The 12,249-nt window shown below is 42.0% G+C and overlaps 1 long non-coding RNA gene across 4 annotated transcripts in view; it reads right to left on the bottom strand.

Moving 5' to 3' along the window:
• Positions 1-12,249, bottom strand: part of LOC118164909 — a 38,553-nt gene that overhangs the window by 22,646 nt on the left and 3,658 nt on the right. The window contains exons 2-3 of one of the 4 annotated variants that reach the window (XR_004749733.1): positions 5,100-5,287; positions 1,438-3,446 (exon numbers count right to left, since the gene is read on the bottom strand). This is a non-coding gene — a long non-coding RNA (uncharacterized LOC118164909). Of the gene's footprint in view, positions 1-1,437; positions 3,447-5,099; positions 5,288-6,675; positions 7,556-12,249 lie in introns of those variants that run through there. The other 3 variants (XR_004749732.1, XR_004749734.1, XR_004749731.1) reach the window with 3 other exon arrangements.

The following is a 12,249-nucleotide window of genomic DNA, read 5'->3' as shown; positions in this document are numbered from 1 at the left end:
AATACAATTTCTTGTCTCCCTTTCAGTTGTTCTTGCCCAGAATTTCATCATTATAATAATAAAATTATAGAAGTTTACAGCCAAAGAGAACCTCAAGAGATCTACTGGCCCAGCTCCTTGCTGCCAGGCAGGATCAACTACACTTAGACCTCCTCTGATGGATAGCTGTTCAACTTGGACTCAAAAACCCCCACAGAAGAGTACCAAACACCCCTTGTGAATTTGCTGTTTGGATTGTTTGTGCTGGAGATTAACCAGCAGATCTATACACGCTCAGCACAAAAGCCACAAGAAAAACAAACATACCATCACTTCTGCCCTCTCTGCAGTCTTCTGGCCCCAGCACCCTGCTCCACCCAAGCCCTACGACCTCCCCAGGTACACAGGGATCAGAAACCTCACGTGCTTTGGCAATGGAGGGCTATAGCACACGTCCTACCATCCTGCCCCTAAGATCCCAGCCACCTTGCATTAACCAAGGACCACATTTTTATTGCTCTAAAAGAATATAGGACTTCACAGTCAAAATTTGAATGGCACAAAGTACTTCAAAAAAGTTCACTCTTCTTCTGATTTCTTAACATAATTTAAAGTCAGATACTAAATAAGGTGTCAGCAGGCTTCCCACAAGGATCCAGCTGTTGAATATTGTTGTGTTCGCTTTGAAGTTGAGAGGAAAAAAAAATATTGTTTGCCACCTTATTATTCAAAAAATGCCAGAAGAACCTTCTTGCAAACAAATAAACAAGATGCGAAAGAAACGCTGCCACCAAAGTGGCACAGTCTGAATTATGGAGTTCTGGAATAATTTTGAAAGTTAAATTGTAAGATACGTAAGTGCTCACAGAATTCTCTCTGCAAATAAGATTAGATTTCTTCCACAGACAGGGAGACAAATCAGAGGTACCAAATGCTGTTTATGGTCAGCCACAAGTACTGTTCATTCTGTACAAAGGTATGTACCATTAAAAAAAAATAAAAATAAAAAAAAAAAAAAGAGAGGACATTCTAGCTTTGAAGAACTATACGAAATGAAGGGAAGCCTTCTCTTTCTGTAAAACAGCTGACGCCAGAGTCCTGCAACACAGACTGCATAACATAACCACTTCTGTCAATAGCAAGTCAAGAAGCCTGGGTTTGTTAGCCCTTAGAAAGCAGAGAGAATACTGCTCAAATGAGAAAGTCATTTTCTCGTGAAATAAATTAAGGCTCTGATCACTGTTGAAGGAGCACTTTTGTTTTGTTCCAGCAACTTGTATTTACTTTTTTTTTTTTTTTTTTCCATTTTTGTCTGATTTGTACCATTCTCCAATGAGCAGCAGCATCCATTTTACAGAAGACTAAAATATGGCAGGGACACTAAAAAGGCAGACACCAGACAGTAACCCAGCAGTTCAGTTCCATGCACCACAGCATCCAGCAGCACCCGAACCCAGCTATGCCCACAGGGGCCATGCACTCACATGTGGAAAACACCTCATTTTAAGTGTTGTTTCTGTTTCCATTGTCTGCATGTAAGCACACCCGTTTTTCTGTGAGCACCCACTGGGCCTGAGGGTGGCTCTTAAGTGTAAATGGAGAAAGCTTCCTCTCAGGTTGCTGTTTGACATGTCCTTCTGGAGCATTACTGAAGACAAGCAGAAAACAGAAGCTACAGTTAAGCTGGTCTCATGTGGCTGTAGCAACACAGCTTTTGTGTTGCACAGGCCGCAGTGCAAGAAGATATCACTGGGTGACCAACTGGAAAGGAACATAAGGAAAAGCTTTTCCATCATGAATATAAGACCTAGAGATCAAAGTTCACCACATGCAGGAGCAATGAGGTGGTGGCACTCTTCTGATTATCTAAACCATGGGCATATATACACACACACACACACATATATATATCTTATTTTCCTGACCAAGAGTTTAACACTCACAGCAGCCCTGCACCTCCTTCCTGGTTCTCACTTTACCATGTTCTGCAGGCTATGCAGCTTGTGTGAGCACTCCCTAATTCACTCCAGGTCAAATATCCCAGCTGAAACCACAATTTCCAGTTGTATAAACTAAGCTGGCTAATTTACCCTTAAAACAACTTAAGGAGTCAGAAGGAAGGCAGTAATTTCTTCTATAGAGACATCTGAGTCCAGAAGAGAGTAAGCCCTCTTTGGGCATAGAGGTGAAAGATCTGCAAATCCGCTGAGCGATTCCACCCCCTGAGTGAAAGTCAGATTTATTTTCCTGCAAGATATCTCCAACCCCAAGCTCAAATGGAAGTCAGACTTTACCAGTCCTGACCCCATTGAAGTCAAAGACCGTTTTGTCATTGACTTCAACAAAACTAGGATTCAGCCTAGGGTAAGGGGCATTGTGTTTTTCAGCAGCCACCCATGTGGAAATTTTGCTTAGATGACTGACTGCCTGGAAGGTAGCAGTGCTAGGCCACAACATACCAGAAATGTTTGTGTTAACCCACATACGCCAGCATTTGAAACTGCAGAGATCTGAGTACACCCTCGTCCTCTAGAAAGAGCATGTTCCTATACCCTTGGCTTCCTTACTCCACCTGAAGCTGGTTATGCACCTGATGTACCGAGCCTGTTGTTCAGCTGTGCTACTGGGTCTGACTGTTTATCAGGAAACATCAGAGAGGTTTTATGTTCACACATTGTAAATAATATGACAGACCTTGAAAATATAATGTCTTTTTATAGCTACTGTATGCATTGTGAACTCGAAAGAAAACAACTCCTGAAAATAGAGTTGAAAATAGGTTACTACATTCATGTTTCATGTTCACTCACATTCTGATTAAAAAAATCCTCTCAATGTATGTTCAGAGCATAGGGAAATGGATAAAAATATAGGAAGCAGGAAGCTAAAGAATTCAAAACATGCCTAAGAAATTCCTCAACTCATCTCAGGGATTCATCTGGTACTTAGAGCCCAGGCTGAATACTCTAGTGAGCTCAAATGCACTAAAATACATATGCAGAGGTATTCCAAAAATGCATCTCTGAACTGTGAGTCTGAACCACAGTTCTAGTTATTACAGAAATGCAACAAAACTCCTTGGCAATATCGCTTGCTTGTGCATTGGCTTTTCAGTATAAGGAGGCCCACACTTCGCAACAGATGCATATAAATTTATACGTATGCAGATTTGGCATGCTATTAAAACTGCCATGCAAAGCGTACTGCATAAAGTTAAAAACCACACTGTGATACAGTTAAGCTTGTGCTCAGCCGAGCTGTTTTTACCTGTTCTAATTAGAGAAGGCCTCACAGAAACCCGTCAAATCAGAGATGGAAGTAAACCGTGGAAAACGTGGAAAGGATGTACAGAGGAGGAAAAGCATAGAGAGATAAAATTTCAGCCTTTGCATCTCTGACTTCTTCCCAGATCAGAAGCCTCCACAGAAGCTCTCACAAGGTGGGTTGCTTCTTTCTGTTTCTTCAGTCTAGAAATTAAAGCAGGTAGCTATTGACAGGTGAAAGGGTGCCTGACAAGATTTTCACCATTCCTGTTCTCCCATCTGCAATGGGCTGCTTAGCAGTACTTCTGTGCTTCCACTTACAGGCCAAGCTGCAACAAAGTAGTTCAGCCATCTAAAAAATGAAATTTATTGTAGCAACTAGAAGTGAAGAGCCCTCTCCTTATAAGATGTAATAGGTGCTAAATTTTATGGTTCTGAAGTGAGCCAAAAAAGAATTTGGGAATAGAAAATAAGTCAGCCTCCTTCACTGCATCTGCCTGCAAACAGCGATTTGAAAGGCAGGATTTATGACCATGACTGCCCCTGTGCAATCTGCGCAAAAAGGACGACAAAGTTTCCACAGCTACACAGAGCCCAGTCACAGTCCTGGCCATTGGAACCATCGTTGGCACCACCTATACCAACACCAGCATCATCCATCAATGGGTCTCAGAGAGCGTTAGAGTTCCCAGAGGATGAAGGGATGGAGAATGACTTAATGCCTTTCCGAACGGCAAAGTGTTATTTTCATTTTACAGATGGGAGGCTGAGGGCAAAGGAACCTGAGTGACCTTGGCCCACACAACAAGGCTAGAAGCAACCTCAGATTTCCTGAACACCATTCCTGCAGCACAGGAAGGGCCACTTGGCTCCTTCACTTTCCTTACCCCCACCAAGAGTTTTTCCACCGCTACACAAAATCAAGGAAGATACTCTCATATGTCCCAATCCCCACTTAGACACTGCCCCTCCTTGAGGTATATTTTATTTCCATCCTCCCTATTTCACTGCCAAAGAGCTTTCTACCTCAGTACTAGAGCCTTGCAGAGCAACTGCAAAATCCTGCAGTACAGCAGAGCAGAGGTTATATGGCCAAGACAACTGCTATTTTCATCAATTCTTCAGCAAACCAGCTGATCGTAAAAGCTATTCTTGACTAGCCTGCCTTTGTAACACCAGTCGCCAGGAGAACACAGCACATACTATTGGCTGTGGCCCTCACTAAAAATACACTGCATTCTTGCACAACAACAAAAGCTCCCAGTAGGGCCAATGGACAGCAGACTAAAAACAGTAACCAAAGGCTTTAAATTGCACAAATTACAAAGGTAGAAGAACTGAAAGCAGCATGCCACTAAAAGCCATCTGCCATCTTGGCCCGCCCATGTGTCCCTTCTCCCCAGCAGTGTTTTATATTAGTAATGATGTCTCTGTATTATGTATGACAGAGTCTCTGCTGCTTTGAGCAAGCAGTAATATAGATGCTCCTTCAGTCCAGTACTTTGCATACACATACAAGCTGGGGGAGCAGAAGATCTGCTTCCCAGTCTCTCTCTCTGGACGTAGCTCAATTGGAAGGCAATATTCACATGCATTTATTCTCCAATACATGTACATGTTGTATTACCAGGACTCCCATGCATATTAATAATACACAGAAATACATAGAGAAAAGCATGGATTCAGCCATGATGTGGATTAGATGATACAAGAATGGACAACGTAGAATTACAGGAAGAAAATCAGCAAATGGTTATACTGATTCAGTGCCTGTTCCCAGGATATAAAAAAATGTCGGGGTTTTGTGTTGTTTTATCGTGTTTTTTAGTTACTTTATCAGTAGGTTAATGATTTTACCTGTCAGTGAAGCCGTCACCTACATGGGTCTTTGAAGTGAAGCATCAGAGGATTTTTGAAGGAAGATGAAGCCAGCCATTGGGATATCCTGAAAGATGCCACACAGATGGGTATGAAGTCAAGACTGGGGTACAGCAGTTCTTCACAGAGAAATAGCTGAGATAGCTCTTAGCAATCAGGCTCAGGCACTAAAAAAAATAAATAAATAAACAAAATAAAAATTAAAAAAAAATAATAATAATTTAAAAATATATATATATTAAAAAAAAAAAAACTGAGAATTTCTTAGTCCAGGAAGGACAACATAGTGCTTTCACTACTTGAGCTAACAGGCTTACTCAGGTGTCTTCACTCAGCCCTGCCAGTAACACCCAAGAAAATAGCCTGTACTGAAAAAGAAGAATAGAAGAGACCAGTCAGAAGATGAAGGGAAGGGTGAAAACAAATCATGTGAGTTTGTATCCGCAGATCTTATTATGAGTCAGAGAAAAGAGCTTAACAGGAGCTGGTTCAAGTGAAACGACTTCTTTCGCAACTGACCTCAGAAAACACTGCAGGGAAATGAAGTGGGTTATTGGAAAGTTGGTGGAAAAGTTTATTTGCTAATTATACAAGCTCATTTATTGAAAGCATTTTTTGCAAACTACTCTATGCAACCCACTTTCAGCAGATGCACATTGAAAGTACGTGAACACAAAACAGTTCAGTGAGGGTTCAGTGGGCGTTCTCCCAGTTTACAGTGTTTGCATCACTCGGTTACTACACGAGTGCTGACCTCTGCCTATCTGCTCACAGAGATCTCCCCCTGCTCCAGCTACATCCTCAGCTCTCCTGGGGGGACACACATGGAGAGCTGGCAGGCATCTGAGTAACTGGGAGGTTGTGTAAGGGAAGCCCCCTCACCACAGTTCAGCCCACCTCAGCAGACAACTTGAAGGCACAGGATATTAGGGGAGATACCCAGGGTGAAGGCAGAGAGGATTGAAGAGGTCCACAGCACACAGAAGAGATGAAAAGATATAAAACCACAGGAAGGAGGAGACATGAAAACTGAATGTAGACAGAGGGTGAAGAACTAGGAGGGAAGGAAAAGAGAAAAAAACCTGACAGGTAAGTCAGAGGTAATTGTGGATAGCCAGCAGGGTAGGGAAGAACAAATTCTGCAAATAACAGGGAAGAGATAGCAGCTTGAGGCAGCTGAGCCTGCAAGGAACAGGAAAGTGGGATCTGCCATCCAGGCTCAGAAAGGCAACAGCAAAGGATATGCAGTAAATGTATTTTTCTTTCTCCCTGTTAGAGCATTTATCACTGTTAGAGCAGATAGATGATAGCACGTGTGAATCATTCCACAGCTGAGGTGGGGATCCCAGGCCAGCACCACCTGTATCTCAGCACAGGATGTTATATTAGCAGAGGCTCTGATTTCCAGAGGCCTGAGCTCCTAATCTGAAGTCTCACAGCTATCAAAGGCAGCTGCTTTCCCCCGAAAAGCTGTCCTGCAATGCTGCACCTGAAAGTTATTTTGCTGGACTTTTCCTCCTGATGTTGACAAATCAGGCCACAGCTCAGAGCACTGCAGGACGAGACCAGCACTTGGCTAGAGGCTAGAAAAGTGTGGGAATAAGGAGAGGTGGACCTGTTCTTGGAGGGAACACATTTCAGGTATGCTCCCAGGCAAGCTGCTCAGCTGTGTGATGCTTCATGCATAAGAGATGAGAACATCCAATTCCGTAATTCCCAGGAATATTGGCCTGGGTGCACAGCGCTCACTGAGATGCTCTGAGGAAAGGTCTAATTTTAAGTCCAGAGAGTTGACATTTACTTGATTTTTCCCAATCTGCTGTTTCTTAGAACTCCAAATCTAAAGGGATGGGATGGTTTAGGCAACTGGCGATATCACTGTCATAACAGCTACATCATGGCACAGGCAGCCCCAGCTCATAAGGCGGTAGGAAGCACACGAGTTGGTAATATAAAAAAGGACTGGCAGCACAATGCAGTGCGTGGATGCCAGATTCATTGCTCACTGAAAGCTGCATTTTCAAATCCAGCATTTGCCTCATGTCTGCGTTTAAGCTGTTAAAGGAGAAAAAAAAAATACTAGAAAAGAATTGTAGCTCTGAGACTTTGTGTTGCTCTTGATTCTTTCAACACAAGGAAGAAAGTGGGGTTTCTGCACTGAAATACCAGTGAAGTCTGACTGAACCGAGCTTTCTGTTGGCATTCTGGCTGCTCCTGCCTTTGTGAAAACTATCGGGCAAGGGTTTTTTTTCTTTTCTTTGTGAGAGATTTAATGAAGCTGCAGACATCCATTTTAGCCAAAGTGACTTCATCTCTTTTTCCTCAAAGGCTGCCCAGCTGAAGAGTTATCATCAGACTTTTTCTCCTTCTCACTGCAATCACTGTCACTGGTTTGTACCAACCTTCTGTTCACTTCTTCCAGCCCTTGCCCAGACCTGCAATCATCAAACTGTTCAGATGTTGACCAGAAAAAAATAGTAAAACTAAAAAAAGACTAGAGAAAATGAAAACTCAAGTTACTCTCCAGGGATCTGTACACGTTCTGCATCACACTGAAGATGTTTAAGAGAGAACATACGAGCTACTGCCCCGTGTCCGAGGACAGATTCAGACTTGTGTCTGGCCTCATTTTGAACCAGGATAGCACAACTACAGGACAGAAAAAGAATTGCAAACAGCTCTGATCACAGGATTGAGAGCCAGGAAACCATGAGCATCAACATTGTCACCAAATTTTCCCATGTAAACCTGCTAATTTAAATGCCCCTTCATTCTTTGTCTGTATGAAGACAGGCAGAGTTGCCTACTCTTAAATAAGTCTGGCAGAGAAATTCTAAGGCCAACAAAGTGCAAATCTGATGCTTGGACACTTGTCAAGAGCTCCATATGTAAGTACCAAGACAAGAAAAAGGAATTGCAGGCAAAAGGTGGCCTGACCTCAGTTTCCAAAGATGTTTCATGGAAGCCTGAGAAATTTCAAAGTAGATCTCGTAGTCAGGGAAGTCCTCCTACCAGCTGGAGATTTATTTTCTTACTTGTACCACTGCACCAAAGCCAGAAGCATTTCCTTTCTGCTACTTGGGTTTGAAAAATGTTCACAGAAAACTCTTCACTCAACAATCAAAACTTTTTTTTTCTGGCCCAGAGACACGTAAGAAACGTTGAGTGAAAAAGTCCTAGAGAAACAGAAATATTTCACTTCTTTATGTAGAGCTTTGTTACCAGCTAAGTGAGGCTTAATTGCCTGTTGGACAAGATACTTTTATTCTGTAAGTTTCATGGGCTGTGACATTACAGGCTGTGAAAACTTAATTTGAGATTGAAAATTTCCAGAACAAAACAAAAAAGAAGCTTCTGCAAAAGCTTGTCACTCACCTTATTCTTCGTGTCCAAGACAGGACTATCTTTTCTGTATGTCCAAGACTGTCCCAACAGATGTTAATTTTTCCTGATTTTTTACTCAGTGAAGAATGTCTTAATTAGTAATCAAATTAAGTAAAAATTAGGGGGAATCTACGGAAATTAATCATAGCATAAAATATTCGGCAGGATTCATCACTTTTTTAAGGATATGTTACAAAGTAACTTTGCCTGGTGTAAGGTGCAGCTATAAGTAGATACTTAAATAACTTAAAAACATGGATCATGAATCCACCAGGTTCAGAAACACGGTTTACTTAAATCAGTAGCGCTGCCAGAAGATGCACCTTCAAAATTCAGAACGATCAGGTCCTGGCCATATGCAAGGGGACCACCCAGCTGCAATTTCCTTAAGATCCCCAAAGGGAGAGGGAAGATAAAGATGACGATGCTGAAAATTGTGCACAGCTGACTTAAATCCTACCAGCATTTGCTTAGAAGTGAAGGTAACTGTAGAAGCCAATTTGAAACGAATGGAGAGTTTGTTTCAAAAATTTATTTTTCATCACGTGATGTTAGATTTGCAAAGTGCAGAATACTAGTGGGGAGGAAAAATACCCTTTGCTCATCTGGAGAGGGATCCATCTTACATCAGCGTAATATAAACAAATACAGAAAATGTAATAGTGCAGATCTCTTGTTTATTTAAATGAGCTGTATTCCAAGCCACAGTAATTTATCTGAGAGGTAGTTTATAATTCTGTAAAGACAGCCTACAGAAGCAACAGAATTAAACTCCAAAACAAGATCCAGTCATCAGTTAATGGAGATACGCTTGCTAAAAGCAAAAGACTGTTTTCTCCAGCAGTGTTGGAAAAAGACACAAGCATTAAAATACAGAACAATATTCAACGTGATGAAAAGCGTAAGCAAAAAAAAAAAAAAGAAAAAAAAAGAGAGAGAGACTATGTTCTAGCCTGAGATGAAGTGTTTAGATAACAGACAAAACAGCACTTTGTGATACATGTAATTGCTCCTGAAAAGCACAAGCAGAATGTGAGGTTACAAAATTCCCCCAGAAATATAGAAAGGCTAGCAGGAGACTTTGCTGAGCGTAATAAAGTACTTGCAGTAATCGCTACTCTTAAAGCATAGATGTCCAGAAACAGCCTAAAACATCCTCAGTTTATTGGGGAAAATCTCTCTCGTTTTCCAGGCCTTCGGAGGACCCGCTATAGCTGCTGCATCAGCCAAGCTCACCTGAAATAATTAAAGGAACTTGAGAAGCGAAAGATGAGTTGAAGAGGCTTTAGAACAAATCAATAAATGAATAGTAACCTGTCACTGGGATTAGAAGTTACATGTCCAAGGGCTCTAAAGCAAAGACGTTACCAAGCCATTGATGGAGGCCTGTAACCAAGTCCCAAGTTCTACCTCGGTATCTTGAGGAAGAAAAGTTAAAAAAATGAGACCTTTGTGTCCCCCTCCAAGGGCTCCGTAGAAGGCTCAGGGAACTACGGATCAGTAAGCCTGACCTCTGCAGTAGATAAATTGCTAGAAACAGCAATAATGAATAAGATTGGTAGAAACATATAAATAAGACATGCTGGGGAAGGATCCAACAGTTTCTGTTAAAGAAGTCACGTCTCACAGATTTAATGAAATCTTCGATGAGCATGGCCAATGTGGGAAAGCAGGACAAGTGAGGTGACAAAGCTTTCTGATGGTACAGCACTGCTCAGAACAGTCAAAACTGGAGATAGCTGTGAAGAGCTGAAGAAGGATGTTATGAACTCAGGTGAAATTCTGTAGCGGTAAATGCCAACTACTGCATGTGGGGAAGAAAAAAAAATAGTTATAGGTACACAGTGCTCAGCACCACTCAGGAGAGAAATCTTAGAGTCACTTGGAATAATTAGAAAAGGCCACCTCAGTGCTCAGCTGCTGTCAGAAATGCCCAGATGGGTTTTTGGAAACTGCTAGGAAAGAAGTTGAGAGAATGACAGAATGGAAATAACAAAGACACACGGCTATGTTGCTAGATAAATCCACAATGCACCAGCACCTTGAATACCCCTAGTCTCTTTTAGAGCACGGAATGCCTAGAAATGTTATAAGGAAGTGTGGGAAACCTGACCACAGGCACACAAGGGTTTGTTGTTGTTGTTTTTTCCAGTGAGGAACCAAACAGACTGTAACTCATCATACTGGGGGAAGGAAAAAATAAATAAATAAATAAATAAATAAATAGAGGAATTTGATAGAAGTTTACTAAAGCATGAATGGTATTAAGAAGGTGAGCAGGGAATTAATGCATTATACCATTATACACAGAGTTGGGGGTACTCAATCAAATTATCAGGTAGCAAAATTTAGAGAAAAAAAAAGAAAAATTCTTCACATAACACCATTTGTGATATTTGCTGTCACAGGATGTTGTGAAATCCAGAACTATAAATGGGTTTGAAAAGGGATTAGACAAATTAACAGAGAGAGAAGTCTGCCAGGTACTATTAAATACAAAGCAGCCTCTGGTTTAAGACATTTCTGAAGCCCTGATCACTGAAAGCTTAGAGGGGAAATCTTCAGGGTGCTTCTCTGGGATTTCAGAAGGTAACGCTGTTATTGCCTGGTACTGTGGCTGTTCCTCAAAGGTCACGAGTAGATGCTGGCTATCTATCATGCTGAGCATGTACTCACATAAGAAACAGACGTTCTCTGCCCTCAAGAATATATGCTTTGCCTGATTATGAGTGGGACCAAAGCTCTAAAAGCCAGGAAACTCAGCCCTGACTTGCTGCTGAAGGGGGGTAAAGCCCAACTCTGGATTTATGTGTAATTCATAGCCCAAATTTCTCCATTTACACTGAGGGAATTACAATAGTTGAACACAAACTCCAAATTACTTGGAAGGTTAAAATGAGCAGAGACCAAAAAGGGGGAAGTGGCTTACATTTTGACAACATTTTCTAAGGTTTGCCTCTGAAATAATGCACGGCTCATTGGAAACTCCCCATGCCTACTAAAACAGTCTAACATCATTAGCCTTAACACTAAATGACAACTTCAGTCACAGTATTCTAAACATTCTCCTCTGTGGGCCAGAGACAGGTTAAACTGTAGTGCTGCATTACACATGGCAATAATTTTCAGAGTGATCCTTCATTGTAGGTAACCAGAAATGGTGAGACTGGATAAAGCATATCAAGATCTTGCAGAGGGAACAATTCCCCTGAGCATCAAAAGATGTATTTAACTTGGACTTATTTTAACAAATAAAATTAAAAGAGGTCAATTCTTAGTTGATCTTTGCTAGTTGCAATAAGATCTGAAGCAGCAAGTTTGCAGTTCAACAGAGTGAATGAAGAAATAGGTTCAGGTCAGAACTGGCTGATGCTGAGTGACCTGTGTTTTATAGCTGTCACAGGCTGGGTGTTTTATACAGGCAGGGTAAGGCTGGCAGGGTCCTCTGGGGGCTGACGCAGGGACACCCAGAGCAGGCTGCCAGGGCCGTGTCCAGTTGGATGTTGAACATCTCCAAGGAGGAGGCTCCACAGCCTCTGGGCAGCCTGTGCCAGTGCTTCCATCACCGCACAGCACAGAAGGGCTGCCTGGTGCCGAGGGCACCTCCTGTGCTCCGCTTTATGCCCATGGCCTCTTGTCCTGGCGCTGGGCACCACTGAGAAGAGCCTGGCAACATCCTCTTTGCACACCCCCTTCAGGTAGATGTAGACAGAAACATATATACTTTAAGACCCACCGCCAAGCC

This window comes from Oxyura jamaicensis, chromosome 3 (genome assembly GCF_011077185.1).
Source record: "Oxyura jamaicensis isolate SHBP4307 breed ruddy duck chromosome 3, BPBGC_Ojam_1.0, whole genome shotgun sequence".
NCBI lineage: Eukaryota > Metazoa > Chordata > Aves > Anseriformes > Anatidae > Oxyura > Oxyura jamaicensis.
This window is presented reverse-complemented; position numbering and strand designations above follow the sequence as displayed.